The sequence below is a fragment of the Protobothrops mucrosquamatus genome, unplaced genomic scaffold (assembly GCF_001527695.2).
Source record: "Protobothrops mucrosquamatus isolate PMUCROS unplaced genomic scaffold, P.Mucros_1.0 scaffold856, whole genome shotgun sequence".
Lineage (NCBI taxonomy): Eukaryota > Metazoa > Chordata > Lepidosauria > Squamata > Viperidae > Protobothrops > Protobothrops mucrosquamatus.
Window position 1 is genome coordinate 386,510 of NW_015387111.1, and position 9,474 is coordinate 395,983.

The following is a 9,474-nucleotide window of genomic DNA, read 5'->3' on the forward strand; positions in this document are numbered from 1 at the left end:
AATCATAAAATTTATTCTATGTACATGTCTTACAGGTGTTTTGTTCTCCCGTGGAGAACAAAATATATGTCTGGTTATAGGGAGCTACCATACTGATATCAATTATATTTTCAAAAATTATTTTAGTTGCCTCTTGAGAAATATCCACAAGACATATGACATTTGCAAATGATCAGTGACATAGCTATTTAACATCCCAGAAAGTTTTTGATAGGTTCACTAGGTTTTATAGACTCTAAAGCAGGGGTGTCAAACTGCTGGCCCGTGGGCCGGTTTCATCATACCAAAGCCGCACCCACTCTATTGCCAGCAATGCAAAAAGAGTCATGATACATTGCGACATGTCACGTGACGTGGCGAGTTTGACACCCGTGCTCTAAAGCAATGTTTCTCAACCTTGACAACTTTAAGATGGGTGGAGTTCAACTTCCAGAATTCTCCAGCCAGTATGACTGGCTGGGGAATTCTGGGAGTTGAAGTCCACCCACCTTAAAGTTTCCAAGGTTGAGAAACATTGCTCTAAAGAATGCATCCTTTATTTGATTTACAATGGCTATACTTAGTGGATGTCAAGAACCTTTAAAATCTGGAAAATAAGAACTGCTCATCACAATCTGCACTTGCGGTACTTAAGCTCTTCCATCATGATAAAGTATCTCAAAGTTAATAGCAATAAACCTGCTGATGAGAAGTGTAATGCCATTAGGTAGCTTCCAAATGTTCCCCAGATGGCAAATGCTTCTCAGCCAGGATCTGCTGCCCTTCTCCATTTTCATTTCACTGTGTTATCTTTTTGGAAGCCAGGAAGTCTCCACAGGTTGGGCAGATCATCCATCAACTTTTGTTTTCTCTTTTTAAAATATATCATCAATAGTTGAAGGGAAGGAAGGGGACAAAGTAACTTTGGAAGTTCATGAAGACTTTCTTTGGTTCAACTAAAAGCCTTTAGGGGATCTGTTGAAAAACAAAAAAATATATATGTAGCTATACTCTTATATTATTTATGTGTTAAAACTGCCAATCAGGAAACAGTCAGCTAAAAGATTAGTTCTCCTTTTATTTGCTTGTACAGTAAAGGGAAAAAAATGAGGCATGAAATGCTTAGTTGCAGTTGTAATGCACAGCAGATGGGAATAATACATATTTATAGATACTGTTAACCACATCTCTCCCACATTATTGTGATGAAGTACATGCACACTCTTGGAAAAAAATTTTAAACAGCCCATTAGAACAATTTATGAACAAAGCTTCCACTGAGGGAGCTGTACGAAGAGGTCTACAGCCGATAGAGTGCAGTCCAGCTGATACCATCTGTTTGGTGTATTTGCTGAGGATTATATTACAAGCCTTGGTAATGCCACAAATTTGACAGGGAAACTGGATGAGATTTCAGTTTCATTCTTTGTCAGTAAGATAGGTTTTTCTTGGAAGAGATTTTTCCACCATTGGAAGCAGAGGCTTTCCTCTGTGCAGAATCACAAGAAATAAACAAAGATTAAAGGATGGGAGGCTTTAACTCTACCTTAAATGTTTCCTGGAAAACACGCCTATTAACTCTCTCCACTCCAGCTATAATGGATACCAATGCTACATGATTCTGAGCATCAGTGCAGTAGGAATAGCAACAATCCTTTGGCTGCTGGTCAACATAAAGGGGAAGCATTCATTAGTAGCTGCCCTCTTTGGCAGACCTGCCCCATTCAATCCATGTGCCTAGAATTGGCAGTGAAGGTATCTTTTGGACAGATTAGAAGGATGCATGCAAAAGTTTCAGCACTTGAAACAACTCTTTCAAAGAAATTCCATTTTGAAAAAGAATCCAGAGGCTTCATACATAATATGACTAGTGCACAAGACATTGGCCTAAAATATAAACTTATTGGCCGGCTTAAGACTTATATGGTAAGTCAGCTTAGATGTGGTGAATGTTTTCATGCTTCAGATGCTAAGAGAGGGAGAAAGAGAAGGTGTATGGGATTTTACTAGAGAATGTCCAGTGAAGTTTGCACAAAGGCAATTACCCTTATGGAACTTCAGAAACATCAGTATTGTAATAGTAGCCTTGACCAGGCAGAAGGGAAAACATGCACCAAGAAGCAAATTTAACTGTGCTATTGCGCAGTTAAAGGGGAAATGCATGACAGTTTTTCTGAATGTTTATAAAGAAAGTATATATTGTTTGCTAGGCATAGATAGATAGGCCATGTATGTGTATAGATGTAGATAGATGTAGATGTACTGTAAGTATACATATAGTTTTCATGAAGTTTGTCTTTAGGCTCAGTAAGCAATGAAATGTGGCCAGGTATCAAAAGTATAAAAATAACAGGATCAAGTGATCAGTAAATGAAAGAATGACAACATTTTAGAAGGAATACCATGTGGGTGTCTTGCTATCAGAATTAAAGAATGCCCACTTTCACTTGCCTAAGGGACTACTTATAAGCTGGTTCTCTAGGTTTGGCCATTTTTCATTATTATTCTTTGTGTTTTACCCTCAATTTGTTTGGCATTCACACTTCAAAACTGACATAAAGATAGTTAGATGGGCAATCTCTCATGTAAACTGCTAGAATCAACCAGTTTTTTAATTGGACAAGATGACTCAATGGTACAGCAAGACATGTGGGAGAAGGCAAGATGCATATTAACCCTGTTATCCTTTTTTAAAGTCTGCATTGCAGATTTAAACAATGGTTGCTAGTTCATGTCTCATGCTGCTGCATTTGAAAGAAAAGGAGGAAATAATTTGAGTAAGGAAAGTGCATTCAAAAGGTAACATCTGAAATGAGTGTAGTGAAAATTCTGTCAATAGGCCATTAGCATGTTACTCATCCAGCACAGAGAAAAGGTAAATTGGTTGGTTTGCTGCTCACCACAATTCCAGATGATTTCTAAATAAAGTTAAAAGCCCAAGGCCTCATTCAGACTCTTGGAGGATCCCATCTTCTATTTTGAGAAATGCCCCATTTACCTTTCTCTGTACTTGTGTTCTTTAACCTGCTGCAGGTGCATGAGAAGAGGGCTTAAAGTTTGCTGAAGAGTCTTTCATAAGGGATTTTGCCAAGGGCAATAAAGTCCAAGTAACATGGAAGCAATCCTATCCTAATGCTTAATGCTTTCAGTGTCTATGGAAACTCTCTGTCATCCAGGTTATCGTTATCCCAAAGATGCTTTTTCAAGAGGCAACTGGACTTCCTTGTTTTTCTTTGAAGACGTTTTGCTTCTCATCCAAGAAGCTTCTTCAGCTCTGACTGGATGGTGAGGAATGGAAAGATTTATACTCCTGCAGACAGCTGTTCATTTGCATTCTTTTAGCGAGTTGTTAATGCTATCTGGAAGCTTATCTGTCTCTTCAGGGTCACCTGAGTAGTGCAAATGGGTGTGGAGCCTTCTTGGAACTGTTGAAAGGACTGTGTTGTAGACTGGAGATAGATGATGTCATATCCCTCCCCCTCTGTTGAGAGAGGACTGTTCAGTTTTGACATAGATGGCCTCTTCGACCCCTCTTTCAAACCAGCAGTTCTCTCTGTCCAAAATGTGGACTTTGCTGTCTTTGAAAGAGTGGCCTGCTGGACTGCTGACTCTTGTCCTGATCGGTTTGTTCTCCTATGTTGTGCCACACATTTACGAAGTTGTTGTTTTGTTTCCCCAATGTACAGATCTCCACACATTCACTGCATTGTACTGCAACTACCACATTACTCATTTAATGCTTTCAGGGTTCACAAAGGGGTCTTCTGTGTACAGTTTTTGTGCTACTTTTACATCAGCATTAGATCTCCTCATCCCAATGTTTACTGATACTGAAGAGTGCAGGCATTCCTCTAATTTATTTGAAATTGGATTAAAAGCACTTTTGAGGAAGGGCAATGCTGGGGTTTATAGGTACTGTTTTTTTATTCATTTGCTGAAATTTCACAATTTGCTTTTAAGAAAACTTCAGTGGTTATCAGACTTAGTGATTTGGAATATAGTAAATTCTGCAACTGCCTACTGATTGCAATTTTCACAAAATCTCTAGATATTTTTCAGTCTAGGCCTGGGTGTACTTGATATGCTAATTGAATTTGTGCAAAGGCTTCCTAGCCACAGCTGCCAACCAGGTTAGTACTCTTGAGACAGTTTTGGACCTTCTCATACAACACAGTGGTTTCTAAAGTTTTATGTCCCACTGTATATAATCTCCTTTTTTGAACAAAAGATAATATTTGAACAACAGAGTTATAAACCATCAGGTATTTATTGAAATAAAAATAAATGCATTTTTACAATTCCCAAACATACAGTAGGTAAGCCATATACAAAAATATCAGTTTCATTAAATGCAGCTACAGAGGATTATTATTTCTTTTTAGAAGAAAAGTGCACAGCAGGTTTTCAAGAAGGAATCAGGCTGGTCTGCATTTTTATTTAGAAAGCCAGAAATGTAAAGAAAAGGCTAGCTTCACAAAACTGAGTAGGTGCAGATAAAAAGGGTGATAATTTGCACATGTAGAGAAAATGAGGCAGAAGTTTGGCTCATTAAAATGAGCCTAATTTTCTTCAAATGCATTTCAAAACTATATCCTGTGACTGTAGAAAGGAAATGACCTTTATAGTATGTATGTTGAATAAGTTGACTCAAGATTAAAATATTGGTAACGGGGGCACAGAATAGACAGATGCCCATCTCCTTGCCTCTCTCTTGAGGTTAAGAGAGGGAATCTGCACACTTCCTTTGACCTTCTAGATTGTTTTACTGAACCTTGACCTACGTATGCAGAGAACTCCAGATCTGCAGTCTGATTTCTCCAACTGACTACCTAGGTTGTGCAATGCATCTTCAAATAGTAGAAAATTGGCACCTATGCAACCATCAAGGCACTCTGAGAACTGTTATTGGGTGTGAAGGGGCTCCACAAATGTCTAATAATTCAAACAACCCTTTCACAACCATTTGCAGTGGTATTATGTGCAGAGGTTTGTGTTTTGTTTTTTTTTAGAAAAGTAGCAAGCAAGGACTGTTAGAGCAGATCTACAAGGTTACGCTAATTATCTGGATGTGACCTGTAATACTGATAATTCGAAAGGTGTTGTTTGCAATATGCTGGCATCTCCAGGTCAAGATGTCAGACATCACTTTGAGCAAGATTTTTCAGGACTCTGGAGAGGTTAGAAAAAAGCTCTGGGTTAGGAAAACAATTTGTCTGGGAAACAATGCAAGGTCTTATTCTTGTATTCTTTCCCCCCTATGGTTTACAATGTGGTTTAATACGCTCAAGATATATGGGAAACTGTTTTAAATCAAGTCTGACCTGTTGGCTCTTCTAACTCAATATTATCTATAATATTTGGCAACAGGTGACCACAAAGTCTGGCTGGAGTAGTTTCCAGTTCTGCCTGGAAGCAGCAAAACAAAGAATGCATTATCAGTTTAATTATAAATTATGAAAGGGTATACTTGACCACTGCGCCAAAGTACAGACACACTATTTTCATTCTGGGACAAACAGCGATAACCTTCCTGCATTTTTCCTTTCCCTTCAGTGGTATATTCCTATTATTATATATGGAAGAGTTTCAGTGGGAATTAGTTTTGCACTTAATAGTAAGAGAGAGAAAGAAACAGAATGTTACTTCTTATTACAATAAAAAGTACTATTAGTGAGCAACTCAGTGATTTGGCTTCAGCTTCAGAGTTGCCAATCTTAACTTGAGTTACTTAAGCTTAACATGGAGTTATTTTACTGTATATTGGGCCATTCCTTGTGTTAAAAGATCTTCCAGAAGAGCATGGGACAGTGGTTTGTGCCCTGAGATTAACACTGATATATGGTTTGTTGGTTTCTTTGATTGTACTATAGTGCAATACATGAGATGTTCATACAGTTTCCAGAGTTTTAGACCTTACAGTCCTGTTCATAACTGCATCCACAAATTTTCCATATTCATTATTTTCAGAAAGCCCTGAGTGGTAATTATGTTTAGCTGATGTACCTAAAACAATCATAAGTGCTTCCAGATGGACTGCTGTTATTATAAAGCATTTGAACAGTGATTCCACCTTTCTCTCCTCAACAGTTTTTATAGTAAGAAAAAAAGAAGAAGAAATTGTAGAGAATAAATGAGGGTTGCAAACAGAAAACAAAATCATCTGGATCTCCTGTAAGATTCTGAGTTAGACAAATAAGATATGATCTGAAAGCACTGAAGTTGCTTATGGTATCATAAAGCATATCCAGAAGATTAATTTGAGAAACAATTTCATCATCATCATCATCATCATCATCATCATCATCATCATCATCATCATCATCATCATCATCATAGAGTTGGAAGGGACCTTGGAGGTCTTCTAGTCCAACCCTTTATAGAGTCTCTTTTTTACATTGTGGTGATCAGATACAATAAAAAAGATTAATGCTATAATTTAGTTGTGCGACTTTAAAAATATACATTCTACACTGAACTGTTTTGCCAACAATTTCCCCTGATTGGACACATTTTATACATTATTTTCCTAAATATACGCATCTTTATGAAATATTTTTAATAATATGCATTTTACTAACAACTAGCTTTGCAAAATTCAGGGAACTGCACATTTCAAATAATATTTGCATTTCATTTATTTACATATTTGCTAGAAAAATATAATTATATTAGTTTGCATTAAAATAACTCGCATTAATTTCTTTTCCATACCTATTTGAGATGCTTTGCAAATGGAAAACTTTAGACTAGGTTCTAGAATGAATGACTACATTTTGTAATTCTCTGTGATTGCTGTTATATCTTGGAATGCCAATCGTGGACGTAATGTTGCAAGGTTAAGGAGGAAATTGTGCCCATATTTTCATATCATATCTCATATTATATATTCATACATCATATATCATGAATTTATTTCATGATTCTTTGAAGCCATTCAAATTATTTTATTTTTTTTAAAAAAAGTTTAAATTATACAGATAATGATACAGGACATCTGTAATGCAAATGGGTAAAGGATAAGGGGAAAAAATCCAAAACAAAAGTAAAGAAAGCAACCAGTTTACTCTATATATTTGAACAAAGATCCCTGATAACGTATGCATAAAAGCTTTAGCATCCATATTAAATTCAGAGTGATACAGTATTCAGATTAAAACATCAGGAAGCCAAACCTGATATAACAAAAAGATCACATCCAGTAAGATTGTAAGACAAAAAAAAAAATGAACACATGAGAATTTAATATTCTTTCAAAAGCAAAGACATTAGCAGAAGGGAAAATTTGAATAAGCACCTTTTTTTCTTTTCTAGAAAGCATTCTCCCTTTTTTCCTGCTAAAAGCCTCAAGCAAAAATTATAGAGGAGTGGAATGTTACCATTTTAAAAACAGTACAATTGTTAACACTTGCTATTATATAGAGATCCCAGTTACATTAAGTTCTGTTTACAGAGCAAAGAGATAGGAGTGTCTGCAGACCACTCCAAAGCCTGCAGTGTTTAAATCTTATTGGAGCTGACAAATGGTATGCTTAGATTAGTAAATCTGTGGGTACAGGCTCCAAAGGTAAAAAACGAGGAGAATGGAATGAAATCATTTGTCCTCTTCTCATTTAAGAGATTCTCTGATTTTCTTGGAACCCACTGATATGGATTCACTTGGAGAGATTAATAGTTTATAAAAAGCTTGTTATAAATTCTTGTTACCCCAGGCAGCTAGCACAGTGATTACTTTTTCATTTGGGATAAAGACCCTGTTATGTGAAGATTCCCAGATGGGGTATTATTCATAGATTTCCAGCAACTCACAGGGAATCTCAAGTTCAACTTTCAGGAACTGAGGTTGAAGCTCAAAAGGATCATCAGATAGTTGAAGCAGTTTACAACAACAATGAACATTAGTGACCAGTTTCCTGGAGCTTGAAAAAGAAAGTGTGTGAGAGATAACTATTTGTTCTCCATCAGAAACAAAACACTGGAGAATCTCTATAGGACACTTTTATAAGCTTGCTTCAGAGATGTTGATTCAATCTCTACATCTTTGTGCCTTCTGGAAATGATAGATAAGGAATATGTGTTGAAGTCAAATTTTTGAAGAAGACAAGGCTGAAGAAGATTTTTGCTTGTAAGCATAATCTTTTGCAGTAAAGTCTTCATCACAGCAAAGGCAACAAGCTGCAATATATCACCAGGAACTACCTAAAAAAAAGTCTCCCCATCCTATAATTAAATGGTACAACCACCATGAAAATGAGGTCATCTCTAACAAAATTAGATAGAAGGTACATGGGTTTACTAATAGATTCCTTCATTTGCAATAGACAAGCATTTCTACTTTCCCAAAATTAGCAGCAGCAATGTGACTTTGTTTCACCCGAATTAGATTGCTATAATGAAAAATAAGTCCATGTAAGCAGAAGTTATTTTTTTGTTGTTTAAAAGGACTGTGAACTCAACATTCTTCTGATACCTGGCTCAGAATGTACTAAACACCCAAACCAAACACCCTTGTGTTTTAGTTCCAATATTAAGTTCTCCACTGATACAAATCTGTGTCTACTTTTTAAGAAAAAAAGGGTGAGGATTTTTAATAACAAGAAAAAATATTGTTAGTACAATTTTGAATAATATATAGGAACTTCTTCCTTCTCTCTAGCTGCTTTCAGTTCAATGGCTTATATTTGAACTTTTCATTTCTAATGCTCATGCCCTAAGTCTTGCACTTTATTTTCTCCTTGGTTTGTAATCTTCACCAGTAATATGCAGATGCTTATAGGAAGTAATTGACACAAATATGTGATGGGTGTTGGCCCTTTTGATTAATATACAGAGACTAACAATAGGTTGCTCGTTTTGTGAATCCAACATACAGTTATGATGGTGCTGTTCAGATTACAAATCAAATCCTGTGTTTTGAGGATAAATCTTACCCTTCAGGAAATCTGATAATTATTTAGTAAACATGTAAATTTTAAATTAAACAAAACTAAGGCTCATTTTAAAAAGAGAAAGGTGGATTGAAAAATAGATTTTTTTTTCACTTTTCCAAAATTAAGGTGGTAGCAAAGCCTTTTTCAAATTTTATACTGTAGATGCATGGTGGAGAAACAATGGGTCTATATGTACTTTCCATTTACATTATACATACTATACCTAACCTTAAAAAATGCAAAAGATTTAATCCCACAAGACTAAAGCAATAAATGGAAGACAAAGTTGTAGCCATATTTCTGTAGCCTCAGAAAGCCAGTCATATCTAGGTTTTAAACAAGCAAACATGAATGAAGTTGAACATCAGAATATACTGGCTTAATGCAATAAAGTCAGTGGTGGGATTCAGCCGGTTCGCACCACTTCAGCAGAACCGGTAGCTAATTTTTTGTTGCCCAGGCCCAGAATGGACTTCCAGAAGCGGCATCCATACAGAGAACCGGTTGTTCACATATTTGAATCCCACCACTGAATAAAGTGACATGCATTTTAGCAGCTTCAGAGCTC